General features: G+C 48.6%; 1 long non-coding RNA gene across 1 annotated transcript in view; it reads left to right on the top strand.

Annotated features, from left to right (window-relative positions):
• The window catches only part of LOC110408568, a 57068-nt gene extending 41508 nt beyond the window's left edge, over positions 1–15560 (top strand). The window contains exons 2-5 of the long non-coding RNA XR_002444439.1: positions 10989–11157; positions 11351–11416; positions 14154–14252; positions 14450–15560. This is a non-coding gene — a long non-coding RNA (uncharacterized LOC110408568). The remainder of the gene's footprint in view (positions 1–10988; positions 11158–11350; positions 11417–14153; positions 14253–14449) is intronic.

Here is a 21237-nt window from a genome sequence, read left to right as displayed (position 1 = left end):
GAGAAAAACAATGGTGATAACACACTGCTGTTTTAGTTGTTGCCGAGCAGAGCTTCCACTAAGTCAAGGACTTTTTGGCTTCTTGTACTGCCCTGCCAGTGAGGAGGCTTTGGAGACGCAAGGACCTGGGAGGGAACACAGCCAGGAACTGACCCAAAATGGCCAAAGGGATACTCCATACCATATGCTGCCATACAGAACTATAAAACTGGGGGGGAGCTGGCTGGGGCGGGGGGACCTGCTCCTTTGGGACTGGTTGGGCATCACTTGGTAGGCATCAGCCCAGGGGGATCATATGGTTTACGACCTCTGCTTGCCCCTGGCAGCCCTCTGGAAAAGCCAGGGGTGTCCATGTAAATCCTCCTTAGCTGGTACAGCTTGTACTAACTGCTGCTAACTGCCCCCAACCTCTGTGCCCCACTGCTGCCACGTACCGCATGCACCAGGAGACAGTGACAGCGGAGGGCACAGCTCCAGATGAGTGTATCATGATGGCTTTATAATATATTCCAGACTCCTCTTCTCTTCTCTGCAGTGCCCTATCACTTCTCTGTCTTTTTGTTTTTCATTTGAACACAGAGCACAGATCTTCGTGCGCTATTTTTGTGAGGAGCTCCGTCACTTCATTCATATGTTCCTACTCAAGTCCTGGATGCATCAGTGGGTGCCAGTGAGTCCAAGTCATCCCACTTCTTCTGACACCACTACTGCTCCTTTTGTAACCTGAAATGGGCAGATCCGGAGTACCTGACAGCATCCCCTGTGGTCCTGAGCTGTTTGAAGAAAGCACTTGGCTTCCCATTGCTACTTTTTGCCACCACTCCCTTTTTCTCTTCCCCAGGCTTTCAACTTCTCACAAACATCAGATTTTATATAATTTTACGTATTTTCATTGTTTTTTTTCCTTCTTCTTTCTTCTTTTATAACTTTTTTTCCCTGCCATTTGCTCTGATGAAATCCCACCCTAATTCCCTTGTTACGTAATCCCTGGCACGCTTTACACTTGCTTCCATGGTCTTTGCTAAGGCTGGATATCCTTTTTTTTTTTTTTCCCCCCCCCCTAAAGGAGCCCATTCAACTCAAATACATGATGAAATCTCATCATTTAATCAAATGCTGTTGATTTTCTTTCCCACGCGGGCCTTTCTGCTTTTCCTCTTAGGATATGCAATCTTCAGATCCTCACTGATGGGCACACACGTGGCTTCCATATCAAAGTAGCGGCCTGAAATGAATTTGCCTTTAGGGCTCTTTAAATGAACTCTCCTCATTTATTTATTTTGAAGTCCCACTTTCAGACATTGAGCGGTTCTGGAGACAGCACTTCCCCAAGGGACTCTGGCTAATTGCATTGCGTTAATAGCTCACCACTGGCAGCTTCTTGAACTAAAACCTCCATCTGACTTCGGAGTAAGTGCAGAAATGACAAGATATCTATTAAAAACAAAGCCCCAAACAATTAAACAACTCATGCAGTAGTCATAACTCCATGTATTACTGTCTGGCTCGGATCAGTCACCCCTGCCTGAACTGGAAACCTAACAGCTCTTACTGTGATTGAATCATAGAAGCATAGAATTGTTAAGGTTGGAAAACACCTCTAAATTCATCCAGTCCAACCCCAGCCCACCCCCACCATGCCCATTGACCAGGTCCCTCAGTGCCACATCTCCATGGTTCTTGAACACCTCCAGGGACGGTGACCCCACCGCCTCCCTGGGCAGCCTATGCCAATGCATCACCACTCTTTCTGAGAAGAAATTTTCCCTAATATCCAACCTGAACCTTCCCTGGTGCAACTTAAAGCCATCACCTCTTGTCCTGTTGCTGTTACCTGGGAGAAGAATCCAACTCCCAGCTTGCTACACCCTCCTTTCAGGGAGTTGTGGTTATTTGTGGAAGAAATGTCCCTTTTGGCAACAGTCACTACAATCAGTTCTGAGAGACACAGATGTTTAGTTATGAATGTAAGTTATTTTGTCAGATGGGTTCTGGATTTCTTGACTCTATGGGGCCCTGGGCAGCCTGAGCTGGTCGAGAGTAACCAGCCAACAGCAGGGGCTGTATCTGGATGAGCATTAAGGTCCCTTCTGACCTAAGCCATCCTATGATTCTATGACTTATAGGTCCAAACCAAAGACACGTAAGTGAGGCTTGATCCATATATCCCCCAAATAATGTTAAATGCCAAACTCTTCAAACTTGCAAGCACAATGAGTTGCAGATCTGGGGTGCAATGTGTGCAGGAGTACCCCTTATGAAAATATCTTCTTCATTATATATCTCCTTAAAAAATCCCCTTGAAAACAGCATCTGCATCCAGCATCCATGCAGAGGTGCTCGGAGCCCCAGAGCTCCCGGCTGGGACTGCAGGCCTTGTTGCAGGCCCTGCCAGCTGCAGCCAGAGCCAGAATTCCTCAGCTGATGAAAAGCCCTAATTCAGCCGCCTGCGGCCGACTACCTGACACCTTCCCCTGCACAAAGAGGGCTTTCTGCACCCCACAGCCGGGGAAGCGGTGGGCACAGAGAGCTTTCCCTTGCCTAGAGAGGTCACAGAACCCACATCCTGCACACAGCCCGAACAAAACTCGCTTGTCTGGGGGTGCGCGACCTGGGCAGGCCTCACGGCTGAGGCTCCAGGCCTGACATCTGCAGGTTGCGTTGAGTTCCCAGGCCTTGCTCGCGTCACCAGGATGGCAAATCCCAGCCTGCAGAGGCTTTAGGATCAGCAGTGCCCATGGTTGGGCTCTGAGCTCCTTATTGAGGTCTGTGATGGGGCCTGCACCCCAAGCGCGGGTGATTGCACTGAGACGGCCACGCTGGTGGGTCAATGGGGTGTGATGATCCCAGCGCTGAAGCAGGGTCTGTGATGGATGGAGGGTAGCTCATTTAGGGAGTTATCCGCTGGGGAAGTGATGGCGAGGCTGTTAGTCTTTGTATTATCTTCTTTGCTCTTCCTGTTCCCCCAGAGAGCCAGAGTTGGAAGTGGTCCACTAAAGCTCCCCAACCCACCAGTGCATAAATGCAGACAACACTGCGTGACACAGACCCTGCAGGACATAAATTTCTCTGCTCGGAGATCCTGCACCATTTCTGCTTTTCATCCAGGGACTGTCAAACGCAACGGACATAAACCATCGAGGAGGAGAGGACCAGATCTCAGGGCTCCCTTGATGCAGCTGAGAGCCAAAACCTCTAGACTACAGCCAGGGCTTCCCATGCCTGCTCTGTGTCTGTGCCTTTGAGCCTCTCCCCAGCTCACAAGCAGTCTCCTGGGCTGATGCTCCAGTGCTGGATGATGGGAAGCTGCCTGGGCCCCTACCCAGCTTCCCTGCTACCTACAGAGGGAACCCAGCCTTGCAAATCCTCATCTTTCCCGGTTCATTGCCGGGGACTTGGACTAGATGACCTTTAAATGTCCCTTCCAACTCAAATGATTCTATGATTCTACCATTCATCCTTGCCAGTCAGGTGTCCAGCACACCTCAGACACTTCCCAAAGAGGCTCAGACCATTAAGAGACACTGGGGAGATGCTGGAAGCCTTTGCATTCCTGAATATAAGTCAGATGTGACGTAAAAGTCACAATCCAGGCAGAAACCAAACCCAAGACTGCATTTAGCAAGATGTGCAGAATCCTTTCCTGTCTCCCATAATCACCATTCTGACTTTTTTTTAGCTGTAATGAGTGCTCATGCATTAAGCACACATGGCTTAAAAAACCCCGATCTATTCATAGACTCCTACAATCATTAAGGTGGGGAAAGACCACTAAGATCATCCAGTTCAACCCCAACCCATCCCACCAGGCCCACTAACCACGTCCCTCAGTGCCACATCTCCACGGTTCTTGAACACCTCCAGTAATGGTAACTTTTCTACAAAAGGGTAAATGTGCCATATACCTATCTTAGGTTATTACTCACATTTCCAAAGAAACACTTAGGAAGGGAAGCAATAAATTGCTCTGAGTTTCTGTTCAAGGGATAAAATGCTGAAGTCCTGCTCTGGAGCTTGTAAAGCATGATCAGGATATCCCCATGTGAGCTGCAAGCAGTTCTCCATTGCAGAGGGTGCCTCTGGGGAAGAGAGCTACCAGTGCTCTTAGCGGGATCCACTTGGAGGTGGCCAGCAGACATCTCCCCACCTCCTTCCTTTCCTTCCGCATCTCAGCAATTCCTCTCTCAGCTCGTTCTCTCTTCTGCTTGGAGCTTCCCCATGGAGATGCTATAAACAGGATATGGGCTCTCTGGAAATCTGAAGCGAGCAGGAGCGGCTGAAGGTATTTAATAGTATCCCTGCAGTAAACAAGGATAAAGGGGGATCAGCTGTATGGAGCAGAGAGTCGGTATCAGATGCGGTTGCTCTGCCATGCTATTTACTGAAACAGGAAACAAATATTTTTTTGGCTTTTGCCAAAGAAAGATTTCCTTAAAAATGTGTTAATATTAGAATTGAAAACGTAGCTTTTAAACATGTTAAGTGGCCACATTTGCTGGGGTTTTATTTACTATATAAAGGTTAACATTGGTCTGTTTATCCTACGGACGAGATTTCCAGCAAATTGCAAGAAGGGTCATATAACAGTCAGCTCCCGCTTGCCTTAGCTTATTTGCCAGAGCCAAATCCCCAGAGCCTGAAAAGCTGGGGCAGAGGGAAGGGATAGTCCAAAGGACACTGAGAACTGGAGAAAAGAAATAACAGAGAAATAACAGGTTGCCCAGAGAGGCGGTGGATGCCCCATCCCTGGAGACACCCAAGGCTGGATGGGGCTCTGAGAACCTGATGGAGCTGTGGGTGTCCCTGCTCACTGCAGGGACACTGTTGTCAGCATCATGAAATCCCTACTGAATGGGGAAGTGAAATTCTTCTCTAATGAAGCAGTGCTGGTGCAATCAAGTAACACTCCTAGTTGGAAGTAATGCTTTTGACAAATTATTCGCCCTAATATAGGAAACATCAAAGGATTGAGGTACACAGGATGTTGAATGAGGTAATTTGCTGCTTTTCTGGTCTTAAGCATGATGATTTGCATAGCCTTATTAGCTGGAATCAGCACGACCTTGTGATGTCCTAGCAGAGGACAGGCACGCATGTAGTCAGAGGTCTTGGCTATCAGCGCTACTTGGGGTTCCTGAGATGTGGTCCTGGTAAGTAGTTGTTTAACACCTGGGAACACCTCAGCCACTGGTTTGCATGGTCATTTGTTGAAGTGCTTGGCACCAAAACGTGCCTTGCTGGGTCCTGGCAGCAGTTCCACACTCCACATGTTAAAAGCTGAGCATCTTTGTTGATGGTGGCAGACGGGTATCTGGAGAGGAGGGGAGGCCAAAGCAAACCTGGGCACATCCAGGCAAGGACCAGGCTTTGCATCTGCCACCAAGTGTGATCTGAGCACCTGATGGAGCGGTGGGTGCCCCTGTTCATTGCAGAGGAGTTGGACCAGATGGCCTTTAGGGTCCCTTCCCATTCAAACCATTCTATGATTTCTGGCCTCAGGAGGTAGGGAACCAACCTGTTCAGGCAGGCTGCACTATAGCGGTGAGGAGAAGACAACTTATACAGTTAGATGCCATTAGGTTAACGAGCATTTGTAGCTTCTCTGAGGGATCAATCCAATTTGCAATGAAGAGGGATAGGCTTCTGTCCTCTTTTGGAATAGCAAGTTGGGACTTCCCCCCACTACGTGCAGATGTATCTCCAGATGTCCCCAGGTGTGAGGTCTCTGCAGACCTCCCCACACATTCAGATAAATCCAGACACCAAAATTGTACAAAGAAATGGCCCCTTTGCCCTCTATTACTCTTCCCCTGGAACTTTTGAGGATGGAGACACCTGGCTTGGCAAGCCTGTGTTTTTTTCTGAATCTGGCCAGAAACTGCGTAGTGATGATGTGACCTAAGACAGAGACAGAGTCCTTCTCCTGTCCAGCTGTTGTGACTCTAATGACATGCCCCCTCTTTCTGGTCAATGCCATCTTCACTCAGTTGCTGGAAATGGTGGATTAATAAACCACAGATCAAAAAATGTCGAAGAACATGTGGGCTGGCTGCGCTGGACAGAAGATAATTTCTGGTGAAATCCACAAAACGTCTGGGATTTGTAAATGTTTTCACGATGACTTTGCTCCTCCAAACACTCCCATCTACTGACAAACTCGAGTCATGAATCACTGCGCAAAAGAAAATCTTCCAAGCCCTTGCCTTACTCCTCACCCAGATCTGCTGGACTGGCTTTGATGACACTCAGTGTCTGCTGGAATAAAAAGGCTTTAGAGTCACAGTGAAGAAGATGCTTGGCAGCCCCACAGATGCCATACATAAGTCCCTGGGCAAAGGAAGTGATGACAAACCCAAGTCACAAAATACTCTCCTGCTGATTCATGAACACAGTAGGTGGCCACAATATGTTGGTTACCAGTGCTCAGTCCCTGTGCCAGGGACGGGCACACAGAAATAGCTGATGTGGGGACAGGATATTTTGTCACTCTGTCCATAAGCCCACGTATTCCCATGGTTATCACACTTCCATCCCCTGGTCAGGCCAGGAGAAGATGGAGAAGCGATTTCCAAGCAATTCACCGAAACCCAAGGATCCAAGCATACAGCAATCCCAGCAAGTCCCTTTACATTTCCTCCTAAGTTATCTTCTCTTTCAACAGCAAATACAAGACATTCAGGTCAGGCTGGAGGGGCTCTGAGCACCTGATGGAGCTGTGGGTGTCCCTGTTCACTGCAGGGGAGCTCGACCAGATGGCCTTTAAGGATCCTTCCCAACTCAAATGGTTATTTGATTCTATGATTCTGTGAAACACTGGGAAACTCCAGCTTTCCCTGCTGTTTCCCCTTGCCAATGCTATGGCTTTGTTGAAACCCCTAAGATCCTAGGACTTAAAGATTCACCAGAAGGCCAGTCTGCTATTTCCATCTGATCAAAGCACAAGAAAAGGACAAAACACATCACCGTTTTGTAGCCTAGGATCACCAGAACCCACTCTTTCTACTGAAGAATTCGTCCTGTGTGTTACCAGCATCTTTCTTCTGCCCTAGATCCTACTGTAGGCTCCCGAAGGCTTGACAGCTTTTCAGCACTGGCAATAACTAGCCATGACATGGTAGAAGTGCTCATCATAGGATCATAAGTGTTGGAAAAGACCTCTAAGGTCATCCAGTTCAACCAACACTCTGAAAACAATGTCAGATCTTAGCAGAATGCCTTGTTCTGCATTGGACTGACACACAGACCTCTTGAAATCTTTCAGGGGAGGAAAGCTACCGAGATGTTTTGTTTTGGAAACACCTGCAGTGCAAACAGTTTCCTATTTCTGAAACCAAACTATTCATAACTTCCTGCAAACCTGGAAGCCACCGTTTCCTGCCAGCTGCTCTGGATGTGGCTACGGAGCATGGGAGGGCTGGGAGTTGTGGCTGCCTTGGGGCTGGGTGGGCAAGTGAGCCAGCAGGAAGGTGGGCAGAGCCCAGACAGATACCAGCTTGCACCTCACATGCTCTACAATGCTGCATTCTGCCAAAAAAATATCCACAATTGTGCTCTCATCCACTTCCACCCTCACTTCCGAAGGAGACACGTACCATTTAGCACACTGCAGCACAGCCAGAATGGGTAAGAAATGGGCGGTTTCATTGGAAGTCTGAGCGTGTGGCTCCCACGCCATAAGACCAGGAATGCTCTGCAAGACCTGGAATTCATGCTGTCAGGGCAATGCCACACAATCTGAACAGTAGTACCTTTACGCAGGAAGGCAATGGTGCCTACAGTTCATAGCATGGGCCGATTCTCTTCCCACAAGATCATCATCCACTGTGGAAGACATCAGGGGCATATGTGCCCTTTCTGACTATAAATGCACTCACACCTTCTTCTGCACAGATCTTCCTTCGGTCTATCTGCCAAGGGGTGTCCTCAAAGGAAGTCAGGGATGGAGAGCCAACAGGCTAGGAAGACACAAGGAAACATTTCAAAGTCAGAGGCATAGAAAAAATCTTATAATGTCTTTCACAGAATCATAGAACCATTAAGGTTGGGAAAGACCTCTCAATTCATCCAGTCCAACCCCAATCCATCCCCACCATGCCCACTAATCATGCCACACCTCCACAATTCTTGAACACCTCCAGGGATGGTGACTCCACCACTTTCCTGGGCAGCCTGTGCCAAAGTATCACCACTCCTTCTGAGAAGAAATTTCTCCTGATATCCAACCTGAACCTTCCCTGGTGCAAACTGAGGCCATTTTCTTCATCCTAGAAAATGACTGTCTAATGGCTCTTGGGTGAGCATAATCCTTTAACGGTAGATGCTTCTCGTTATCTGCAGACTCACTCATTTCCTTCTCAGGACTTCTGTGATGTTGAATCACTCGTACTCCCAGGGCTTAACCACTGATGTGGCAACGGGAAAGGTCCTCCCTTCCACCAGAACTGCAGGAGCTCAACTCATGTGCCATATCTTTCTGAAAGGTGGTGTCAGCATTAGAGATCTCATGCTAACAATACTTAGTCCTTGGTGGAAAGGAAGTTGCTTGAGTGGAATTTCCAACCAGAAGGAGGTTTCTAGAAGAGATGGTTTGGGAAATCCCAAGGAGTGTTTGTCATGTGTGGAGACAAGTCTCCCTCAAACAGGTACAGTGCAGTCTGGGGGGGAAGATGTTTATTTTCAGGGGGAGCTGCAATGAAGTTTTCATTCAGTGTTGGAATTAAATTTCACTTTATAATGGAGACTTTAAATATTTCCAGAGCCTGACCTTTTCTGGAGGCTGTTGACTAATTAATGTCTGGTCTGCTATTCTTCAAACTTTCCACATAGTTCAACTTGTTGCCAGCTGCTTTCAAACACATTTTTCAAGAAATTAAGTTGTAATTAAGTATAGTTATTAATGACTGTTTTTCCTGCTTTTCCCATTGGGTTTGCAGCCTACTTTGTTCCATGAGGCTGAAAAGATGGTCAATATTTCATGGGGGTGAGTGAAGGAATGTCTAATATGATCTCTGACATGTTGGTTTGACTCAGCTCCAACTCCGTAACACATTGCGGTGACCACCAAACTGTGCAGGAGAAACCTGGGTCAAAGTAGAGTTCCTGTGTGTGAGCTGGGGCAGGGACCTCCTTCATCCCTGGAGATCCTGTCCACTGGGGACGTTTTTGATCAGCACCGATCAAGGCCAGGTAGGACAGGACCCTGGACAGCCTGATCTGGTGGGGGACAACCAGCACACAGCATTGGGTTGGAACTGGATGGGCTTTAAGGTCCTTTCCAATCCAAGCCATCCTATGGTTCTATGATCTTTGAAATCCCCTCCAACCCAAGACATCCTATGGTTCTATGATTCTATGGTTGATGCAGATGGGATGATTCCCTGGCTGGTCTTCACCTGGCTCCCCAAGGGATGGAGAGAAGATACAGACCCTGCAGAGTGAGGGGAATCACTTGTGTACTTAAATTCAGGGCATGTTGATCTAGGACCTTTGCAAATAATGTCATCCATTTGTCCACCCTGGACAGGGTCCCTGGAGGAACTGACAGGGAAAGCCACGCGTGAAGGGAGCAGATGGAGCTGGGAGCAGCCAGGAAGGAAAGCAGCACTCCTACGCAGAGCCCAGAAAGGTTTTACACACTCTCCACTCTCCGGTGTCTCTGAGGTCACTCCTTTTGTCAGGCACATGGCAGCAAATCCCCCTCTAAGCCCCAGATCTCAGAGGCATTATAATAATAAAAGCCTGGGCTGAAGCATCTGAGCAAACACATCGGTCGAGCAAGTGTTTTTCCCCAGCCCTGGCCCAGGTTATTCTGGGACCTGGCAGCCCCGAAACATCGTGCGGCACATCATACGGCACAACGCGCTGCCAAGGGTCGGCGGGGCCGTCTGGGGCTGCCGGCAGGTGAGGCAGCCCACCCATGGAGGGCAGCCTGGGCCCCCAGCGCTGCGCTGCATCGCACCTATTTCATTTCCTGACTGGCCTTCAAGCGAGTCCTGGCAGCTCAGGGCAGCCAAGGAGGCAAGGGTGGAGGCAGAGAGATGCTGACAAGTACCACACGTGTGCACCGACATGGGTGCATGCATATGAGTATGCACAGCCCCTTGCCAGAGGGCTGGGATTTACTCAGATGTTTTTTTTCCAGGGTCGTGCCCTTCTTGTTTTGCTTTCTTCCAGTGTCCCATGTGCCATGCATTCCCAGTAGAGCTGTGGGATTGGCAGCGCTTTGGTTGTGGGATGAGCTGCATGCTCACACACCCATTCTGGTCCAGGTGCACACGCATGGCAGACTGCAGAATCATAGAATCATGGAATCATAGAATGGCTTGAGTTGGAAGGGACCCTTAAAGGTCACCTGCTCCAACCCCCCTGCAATAAGCAGGGGCACCCACAGCTCCATCATGTGCTCAGAGCCCTGTCCAGTCTGACCTTGAGTGTATCCAGGGAAGGGGCACCACCTCCTCTCTGGGCAACCCGTGCCAGTGCTTCACCACTGATAGGATGGGAAGAGACTGGAAAAGAGCCACCAATGGAGGAGCATAGAGAGAGGTGGGGCTTGGCCTTGCTCAGGCTCTATGTATCTCCCTCCTGGGCAGCCTATGGCCATTCCCAGAACTGGAGCAAGGCTGGCTTCTCAGAAAGGATGAACAACAGCCATGTTTCATCGTCTCAGCTGCTAGGAAGGACGGAGCAGAGCCAAAAATCCACGAGAAAAAAATGTTATGCAAAATTGTTCATCTGTTACTGATTGGGAGGCTGAGAGCTCAATTCAAACCACCCAATAAAACCGGCTTGGACGAGAATTTCCTGAATCCCAGATTAAGTGAATAAAGATGTTTCAGGAGTTCAGGGCCACAGTTGGGTGGTTTGCGCACAATTTGCTGTTGGTTTCACCCTTTGTTGCTTAATGAAGAACAGAAGGAGGATCTCCCATCTCATTCAACCAAGGCAAAAATTATTTCTTGTAAATTTAAATTAATTTCCTGTTGCAGGGCTGGCTCTGTTTATCCGATCTACACAGAGGCACCATCTTGGATTGCAGCTCCTTCTGCTCAGTGCAAGACGCCCTTCCCCTTGGGGACTGCATCGTTCCCAAGCCTGTGGCACTGGGTCAACATGGCTGGGTTTGTACAAGTGCAGCTCAGAGACTGAAAAACTATGGTAAGAAATACTTCGAAAGCCATTTCTGGAATAAATCCCGCAATTCTGTCCCCCTTGACTCATTGAGGGAGCTGGTTCTTCCTCTTCATACATCACTTCATCCCATCAAACACCTCACTACTACCAAACCCTAGCAGAGACTGGTGGGTATTAAAAATAGCATCACAGGATTCTGCTTTCTTCTTCCCACCAGGGCTGCAGGATGGGCTCACTGGGGACGGAGGGGACTCCCCACCCTCATGGAGAGCTGCTCAAGCAGGTGGGCTGCGCAACCCAAAGTTTCACTTATTTTAATAATCCTCTTATTCAACAAAAGGGAAAGAAGTAAAGCATATGCACTGAGGTCTTTTGGAAGCTTCCAAGCCATGGCTACATCTCTTGCTCCTGAGGACACAGAACCACAGAATCATTAAGGTTGGAAAAGACCTCTAAGATCATCTAGTCCAATTGCCAACCCACCCCCACAATGCTCACTATGTCCCTCAGTGCCACATCTCCACAGTTCTTGAACACTTCCAGGGATGGTGACTCCACCAACTCCCTGGGCAGCCCATTCCAATGCCTCACCACTCTTTCTGAGAATAATTTTTCCCTAATATCCAACCGGAACCTCCCCTTGTGCAACTTGAGGCCATCACCTCTCGTCCTATTGCTGTTATCTGGGAGCAGAGGCCAATTCCACCTCATTACAACCTCCTTTTGGGAGCTGTAGACAGCAATGAGGTCTCCATCAGTGTAGATATCTTACTCTCTCCTTCTCTCCTCATTTGTCTTCCATCTTGTTGTTATATGCTGAAGATTTTAAAAGAAAACCCCTCCAGAATATTTCCCTGTGCAAAATTTCTGGGAAAACTTACTTCTTAGGAGGAGTCCAAAGGCTCCAAGGATGAAGAAAGCTATTTGAGGCTTTGGCTCTGGAGCCATCACCACAGCACCATGAAGTGTAGCTTGTCTAGATGGTATCCCGGCAAAATAAAACATGAACTGTCAGCAGGAACGTGATGGGTATGAACACCAAGGAGAGACGTGCTTTCAGAGGGCCCCACGGGAGGATCAGCAAGAGTAATGGGATGTATGTGAGCAACAGCATATTTAGGCAGAATATCAGGAAACGTTTCCATCTCAGCTATTAGTTTTATTAGGAAAAGTCTCCCGTGGGAAACTGGAAGCTGCATCACTTGACTCACTCCAAGCTAAGCACTAGATAACATGAAGCAGAGAACAGGCGTGTATTGGCGGGGGCAGATGGCCCAGATGACCTAATGGTCTTTTCCATCACTCCGATTACAATCTCGCCTGGGTAGAGGCTCTCTGTTTGTCTCCATCTGACTCAGGGCAATGACAGGCTGGAGAATAACTTGTGAGTTTGTTCCAGTGTTGATTTCCAGTTTCTTCATCTGAGGTTGCTGGGTAAAAAAGATAGGCTGCAGTGTGACCTCAGATGGAGCGACAGTATTTCCCAGTCCTCTTGCCAGGACTGTGCTGGGGGCTGTAGTGTGGCATGGCATTCCTGGGCCCCAAAGGTCCTTGTTCAGAAATTGTTGCTTTGCTAAGGAGAGGGGGAAATACCGATACTGAAGGATAGAAAATCTAAAAGAGCTTCTCCTTGGTGCTACTGATTTCCTGCAGAGAGACACTGGAGACATCCAGAGATTCATATTACCCCTAAAGGGCACAAGCAGGTTGATAATTTCTCATCAGAAATGGTGATGCATTGGCAGAGGCTGCCCAGGGAGGTGGTGGAGTCACCATCCCTGGAGGTGTTCAGGAACCATGGAGGTGTAGCACTGAGGGATGTGGTTGGTGGGCATGGTGGGGGTGGGTCAGGGTTTAACTGGATGATCTTAGAGGTCTTTTCCAACCTTAATGATTCTGTTCTATAATGAGGGGCTCACAGGTGGCTCTGGAGCCCATCTGGTTCCTCCTGCTGACATTAAATATATTTCTATGCTCTTTATTAAGGGGCTCCATAACTCCCTATGTCTCATTTCAGAAATATCTGACTTCACATTATAGAACGGGAATGGGTCTCCTGACTGCAAACATTTTCTATCCTGGTTGGAAGTGACTGGGAAGTTGCAAGCACAAGAACTTCATGGGAAAAGTTTGTTTATAGGATTAATGACAGCACAGAGTGACTGCCTGGGATGGGATAAAATCTTATCTAAAGAAAAATACAGATGCATACTTGGTGGCATAGGAAGAAGTCAAGCTGGAGGAGTGAGGGGTATACAGGCACTGGAATACAGGAAAACAGAAACAACCACAGAACGGCCTAGGTTGGAGGGATTTAAAGCCCATCCAGTTCTAAACTCCTGCCATGGGCTGGTTGCCCCCCACCAGATCAGGCTGCCCAGAGCCCCATCCAACCTGGCTGTGAATGCCTAGTGATGCTCCAGTCAACATTTAATGGCTGGTTAGCAACAGATGTGCAGGGCACTCCTGGAATGATGGACCATGGAAAGCAGCACTTCTAGAAAGGGTGTGGGTTTCAACTGAAATTCAGAGAACAGAAATTCCCAGTGCTGCTGCAAGGCTGAATACGATCTTGATATGCACAAGCAGGAAATATCATGGAGGTGGCACAGCTCCTGTGTGTGATTTTAGTGACATCATCACCAAAATGGCACATTCAGGTCTGGCGCTTATGCCTGAGAGTGACCCTGAAAATTTGGAAAGGACTCAGGAAAGAAGTAGCAAATTATCCCAGGGCTAGAAATCATTCTTAGTGAGAGACTAATGGAACACGATCTGTTTAGTTTATCTGGTTTTTAAGAGGTGATTTAATCATGGACTGTGAGAACTGATGTGGGGGAATACTCAGAGCGCACAAGGCTCTTTAAGAGGGCAGACAAAGAAAAAGATCTGGGGTTGGGAAGCAAAGCTGGTGGTTGTTGGGTTAGAGATAAAGTGACTATTTTTAACAGTGGAAATAGCTGACCATTGGAGCAAGGAGCCCAGAGATCTCATAAAAGAAACCCCTTTATTGCACACAGCCCTGAAAAGCAGACTGGCCACTCTTCTGTGAATGAACCTGAAATGACCAGTGGTGGCAAGAGAGAGATGCTCCATCTTCAGCCCATGGTGATGTGGTGGTAAGGCCAGGCTTGATTCCCAGTCACACTGGCAAAGCCAGACAAGAACAAAGCAGTGTTTTCTCTGTGTTCCATCCTACCTGAGGCTGCAAAACTTCTGCTATACAAAGCTCCCTTTTCTGTTCATTTATGTTGATTCTTTCTTCTTTTGGCTCACTGCAGTGCTGCTGGGAGTTACTTCTGCATCTGTTTTTCAGGACAAAACTGGAAATAGACTTCCTAGAAGAAAACACAATATGAGGAAATCACAACCTTGATCTTCTCGCAATGTCTGCTCAAGGACGAGCAGAAGCTGTTGGTGTCCCTATTCATTGCAGGGGAGCTGGACCAGATGGCCTTTATGGAGCCCTTCCAGCTCAAACCATTCTATGATTCTATGGATCTCAGAGCTCTTTGTGTCAATGGGCAGCTCAGATCCACCTCCCTTTCCAAATGCACCTTGCCCAGAAGCTCCTTTTGTCCTGGAGGGTTAGCATATACACTACTGAACATACTCATTTTGGGAGATCCCCCATCTCAGAGGGATCAATATTATATAGTATCTTTGGTGGCTGCGATCATAGAAATTATGCTAGATCACATCTGGAGCAGCAGAAATGTTGGACTCAATGGTCCTTATGGGTCCCTTCCAAATCTGGATATTCTATGATTCCGTGATTCCGTGAGTCTAAGAGTCTTTTATGGGCTGCTTTCAGCCTGGAGGAGCAAGTGGGCTTGCCACTTCTCCAGGCACATTCTGCAGTGTCATAACAACATACGGTTTTTGAATTAGTGAGACCGTCACTCCTGGGATGTGGCATATATCTATCTGATACAACCATTGCTGGGTTATATCAGAAGAATTAGAACATACAAACAGTCCAGCTCTGCCCTAATGGATATGAGACCCTTCTCTATGTGCCATGAGTCTAAGAAGGTCACAGCACTATGAGGATAAAAGGCCAGAGTGGTCAGATGGAACATTGTGTCGGTACGTCTTTGTACCTTAAATGTCCTTCCTCTGATATGAGAGGGTTCAGACAAGCATCAGGGCAGGAACTCTGCATTTGACATTGATGTGACTTAAACTCTGCATTCAGTCAAGTTGGCCACCCCTCTGATCAGCTGCCCAGCAGAAGGGCTGAGACCTTCTAAATGTCTGCCCTGTGAAACTGAGAATACGTGGGGAACTAAGAGATGAAGCCTCCTTCCTATCCCAGCCCAACCCATTTCACCTATCCCTACTGTATGGGAACTGCTGAGTCACGGCCTGAACCACTGATTGAGCACCTGGAGGAAAGACCCAGTCAGCCCTGGGAGCACAGGTGGAGGCAATTCACTGTGTGAGTGGAAGGGCTGGAGCTTGGCTCCGCCTCTCTTAGGTCTCATTGAAGGGCTGACTGCCCCTGAGGAAGGATCTCTTTCTGGAGATCCCTCCTTGGTGGAAGCCTTTCCCTGTGAACCCAGAATCTTCTGATACAGGTGAGCGATCTACTTACCTTCCTTTGTAGCACCTTTTTTGTAACCTTTTTTTCCACCTCTTTTGTAATGCCTTTTCCATCGTGTTGGTCCTTCTGATTGCTACGCCTACTTAGGTAAGCAATTGCTTTCCGTGTATCTTTAACAAGCACTTTCTTCTAATGGGGTACCTGCAGTAAAGTCCGTATTAGTTGGCTGGGAAAGATGCTTTGGCATATGCTGAAGCCTCACACTATGCCTCCAATTCATGACTCAGGTGGGCCATTCTGGAGGAAGGAGCTGAAAGTTGGTGGAGGGCAAGTAAAAATTGTTTGGGTTGCCTTGTAAACTTATGCTGGGTCCCCGGGTGGGGTTCAGGTTACTTAAATTGTGGAAGATTCAGCTGATTTCAGTTTATGGTGTGGCGTGGGCTGGAGGGTGCACATGGTGGTCAGGCTGATGGGGCCTGGTGATGCAGGAATACACTGTGTTCCCTATGCACTGGGGGCTTTGGAAAGGGCTGCCCAGCAGTGGTGGAGCTCCCATCCCTGGAGGCGTCCAGGAGATGCGTGGATGTGACACCAAGGGATGTGTGCTAGTGATGGGACTTGGTAGGTCAGGTTGATGGCTGGACTTGATCTTGAAGGTCTCTTCCAACCTAGATGATCCTAGGCCTGAGGGAATAGGGAATGTCATTGTGTATTTGTTGTCCCAGGTGAAACAAACTAGGGGCATCTACTTGATGCTCTAAGAGGTAGTTTCCTATGACCTCTTTAGTCGCTGTGATATAAAAATGACTCTTTTTCCAAGAGAAAAAGCTAAAATGGAGCTCCTCCCATTTAGAACTTTTGCTGCGAAAACTTCTGTCTCCTACAGGATTTCCTAAACAAATTGAACTTTTACTGGGGATGCCTGGTTGACTCTGAACTCTGTGACACAGATAATCTTCAAGTGAGGCTTTTTTCATTATTATGAACAATTATTGTTATGGGGCTAGGCCTGATGGAGTTCAAGAAGCGTTTGGACACCGCTTTCAGACATAGGGTTTGGATTCTGGGTGGTCCTTTGTGGAGCCAGGGGTTGGACTCAGTGATCCCTTGTGGGTCCCTTCTAACTTGGGATATTCTGTGGTTCTATGCATTTGATCTTGTTCCTGGGCCCCCTTCTGGGTGTCGGTTACTTCTGAGGTTAAGTCATTTTTTGAGGTGATCTGTAATGCTTTCTCCATGTTGTGAGTGGAAGTTGCTCTCATGGACAGGATCCTCAGCCCCATTTCTGAGGTGACCAGTTAGGCGAGTGCTGAATGATGGAAAAATCCTGAAGAACTTAAAGGAGAAAACTGTATCAGGAGAAGGAAAAGGGAAACAGAAGGATGCTGTACTGGGACAAAGTTACGGCCCATCTGGCCTGTGTCCAACAGGGACAGTAGGAGATGCCTTTTTGAGTGAGACAGTCTAAACATCTCATAAATAACACTGACAGACTAGGGTCTAGCCTTCACAGTCTAGGTACGGTAGAGGGTCCACCTCTGCCAGTTCCCTCAGTATTCCATTATGGACTTCCATTTATTAACTGGTCTAATCCCTCTCTAACAGTGCTGACAGCCTCTCGTGGCAGCAAATTCCTAAAGTTTTACTCACTACATGAAGAAATCTTTCCTTTTCTCCATTTTGAAGTGATATCCTACCAGTTCCACCAAGACTCTACTTCTTGTCCATGATTTTGTGTTCACCTGATTCACCACACTGGGGATTTTGCGAATTTCAATTACATCCCTTCCGGTTTCCTCCTCTACAAGATGATGAATCCCAACCTTTTTAGTGCCTCTTACCTCTTAGTATCACAGGATCATTAAGATTGGAGAAGACTGCTAAGATCATCCAGCCGAACTCCAGCCCATCCCCACCATGTCCACTGGTCATGTGGCACTCAGGGGCATGGTGCTGTGGCCACACAGGAGCAGAGGGTGGTGGACGAGGTACCCACCAATATCACAGCTCTGTGATATCTGCATCCCATGTGGGCAGATGCAGGCCCTTGGCTCGGCAGCTCAGCTGTCTCCCTGCAGATCCTGCCCAGTGTGAGTGGGACGCTGACCTCTCCCTGCACGTTGGCTCAGGACAGCTGGACACCACGGTCTGAGTTTTGGGACCTGCTGACTCACGCGTCTGACTCACTCTAAGGCTGAATTTCCATTGCCCCACGCTACTCCCTTCTGCTAACCCTTAAATCCCACCCACCCACAGGGATCCTCTCCCTGTGGCAGGAAGAGCAACATCTTTAGTGAGAGCCAGCAGAGCAGCTGAGAAATGACAAACAAGTTCTTGGTTTGGCTGCAGCATGTACAGAACAGAGTCCTTGTGCACAGCTATTACCTGAACTTACTGCCTTCTTGCTGGGGCAAGGCATGGGAGTCCAGGAGGCCAACTCCAGCCCGTAGTGCCAGGGGAATCCAGGAGGTGGTCCAGGACAGAACTGTGTGTGACTGTCCGTGTTGCCAGCTAAGATGTTAAACAACACTGCTCCCGATACTGACCCCTGAGAAATATCACTTGTTCTTGAGCTCAATAGGAAAGGAGACATCAGAATGAGTATGTGCCAGCCCAGCACTTGTTCCCACAGCACCTGCTAGGTTTGGCCTTAGCCCTGCTCTTCTCCATGAGGTCCAGCTCAGAGATGGTTCCTCCCAGGCTCTGCTGCCTCTGCCTAGAAGGGTGATGGGGACCTGGCTGCTGTTGATTCAGGAACCCAGTCTGACATCACAGTGCATGATGTGGCTAATTTATTGCACCCTGCTATTATGTTGGGCCACTGCAATGAATGGCAATGGAGAGCTGACAGCCTTGGCTGTCTCCAAACTTGTGTGATGTAACAGATGAACATTTCTGTCCAGAGATGATACAGCACTTTTTCTCCCGATTCTGACCCAAATCACACTAAGGTCTCTAAAATTCCACAGAGAGGAAGACCCCTGATTCACAGCTCTCTTCTCAAATGGCTAGTTCAAAAAAAAATGAGTTTTCATTGCTTCTGTTAGCCTGCTGTAACTGCCTCTGCCTTTATACACGTGTTCCAGTCAGGACAGTCTTATCCACACAAACATTTGAGTAACTGTTGCTACAGAGAAGATGTCTGGACTCCTGGCTGTCCTGTCTCCTGAGGGATTACATTCGCCCTTGGGGTGCAGGGTGAGGGTAGGGTGTCCCTCTAGCTCCAGTTGGGAGCTCTGATCTTCAGGGATGGGAAGTTTGGATGTTGCGGTTGAATTTGAAACCACTTACCATGATTGAAACACTTCCTCTTTCTGGAGGTTCCCCATCCCAGGAGATTACTCACTTAATTTCCTTTTAGGACAAGGTTACCCATTTAGTTGACCACGGGAAATGCGCTGATGCAATCTTTCAGTATTTCAGAAAAGCTTTCAATGCTGATTCTTGCAGTATCTGCACCAGAGGGAGGTGGGCATGGAACACGCTCCCCTGGGCAGTGGGAATGGCCTCGAGCTGCCAGAGCTCAGGGACATGGAACCCCTTCTGAAGTGCCTAGGGGAAGAGGAGCAGGCAGCATCACCAGGCTGGTGTACCGTATACCAGGACTGCCACATGGACCCACGCTGTTGACAGAGCCAAAAATAACTCTGACATCTCTACTTAATACTATTTGGAAAAGCCTCCCTCTCCAAAATGGTTAGCTTCCCCAAAGACAGGATCAATATTTGTAAATGCCCTGCCTTCTGTGACCCGGTGATTTATACAAGAACTGGGCTGTCAGGCAGGGTTGCTGCAGCCCCAGCCGGGTCCCCATGCATTAATAGTGTCAGCCAGTGTGCACCAGGGGAGCTAGATGGGGTTCCTGTACCCAGAAGGATGTAGATCAGCTTTCCTCTTCCCAGGAGCATGCCCTCCCCATGTGAAGAGGAGTCTGGACCCTCAGCCTTAGAAATGACCCAAATTTGAGTCAGTAAGGAAAAATGCGGACAAATACTCATTGTGAACTGCGTTTTCTGGGTTGCAATCTTTCAGTCCATGCATTAGTCAGCAAACAGAGTGACTGCCGAGCCCTGATCGCGACAGCTACCATCTCCTACTAGCCAAACTGGCAGCCCCTTTGCCCCCTCTCACCACAGATGGAGTAATGCAGCACGTTTCCTTGGGTGACAAAGGTGATTGTAGTAATTCCTCTCCTTCCTCTCACACCTCCACATCCCTCCACTGCCCCCGTTCACCTGAGTGTGGGTTGTGACAGAGAGCAGACAGAGGTATTGGTCTGGGTTATATTTACCTCCACAGCTCAATCTTTATCACGAGTAACTGTGTCAGCACATGGCAGGGACAAGCAGCTGTGGCACGATGATAGAGAAATGATTACCAGCAACTCCATGCACTGATTTTCCCTGATAAAAGAGCCAGCTATGCAACACCACTTCCCAAAATGTCCTGCCAGGCTTTGGGACTGGGATATTGAAAGGATGGCATGCGGGCTGCTGGTTGGTGGGGATAGGTCCCACCTTGCTGCATGCCAGCCATTAGGACCTCTCCCACTGGGTCTTCACAGACCCCGGGGGCCAGGTCCCAGTCCGCCAGAAATGACCCTTTGGAAGTGTTTGGGGCACTACAGATGAAACCCTCCTCCGTGATGGAGGCCTGGAAGCAGGGCTACTTCCATGCAGGTGTGCAGGGCACAATTCTACTTGTGCGGCTGAGTGATGGAGAACATCAAGCCCTTCTTTCTGCAGCTCAACCCTGCTGCCTGGAAAGAAATCCACGAGCAAAACCATCGTGCTACCTCTGCACTTGGCAACAGTGGAAGTCTTTATCCTCGGCTCCTCCAGCAGAGAAAGCAAAATGTTGTGGTGGGAGCACTGGCATGCAGCAGCCTGTGTGTGCAGGGGGCTGAAAATGGGACTGGCAGGAGGCTCTGCCCTAGCAGGAACATGGTCCATGCAACAACTGGGGTGGGACGTGCGGAGGGACACGTGCCCCAGGGGGTAGTTTGGAGGGAGAGCAGCTAAGTCAGCACGCGAGCACATGGCTGGAGCCCTGCCAGCACCTGCCACCCCTGGAAATAGCTCTTAGAACTGGGTTACAGGCATGGAGTCCCCTTCCCTTGTGTTATTACGCAGCATGTGATACATGAAACATATTGGCTGCGGTCTGTCTTGGGAGAGTTGCGGCAAGGGAGGGAGGGAGATTAATAGGAAAACAAATCAGCACCTAGAAACAGAGCAAACGGACAACTGGAGGGACCCAGACCACCGAGGATGCTGGAACGCTGACAAACCAGTGCACATGTATGGAAGGCAAAACAGGCCATGTGCAGAGCTGGCCACCGGGAGTAAAGATGGGATAATGAAAGAAAAACCCTTTATTATCTAAATGGGAATATGATTTCTGGAAGAACAGACTCTTCAGGCCAGGAATGGTGTATGAAGCACTAGAACAGCTGAGAGAGGTGTTGATGGTTGCTGTCACCAGAGCATGGAGATATTGTTTTTTACCTAAGACATGGGAGAAGAAATAGATACTTGATTCAGGAGCAGGAAAGTCTG

Source organism: Numida meleagris, chromosome 20 (genome assembly GCF_002078875.1).
Source record: "Numida meleagris isolate 19003 breed g44 Domestic line chromosome 20, NumMel1.0, whole genome shotgun sequence".
Classification (NCBI taxonomy): domain Eukaryota; kingdom Metazoa; phylum Chordata; class Aves; order Galliformes; family Numididae; genus Numida; species Numida meleagris.
Note: the sequence above shows the minus strand (reverse complement) of the source record. Positions and strands in the feature narration are given on the sequence as shown.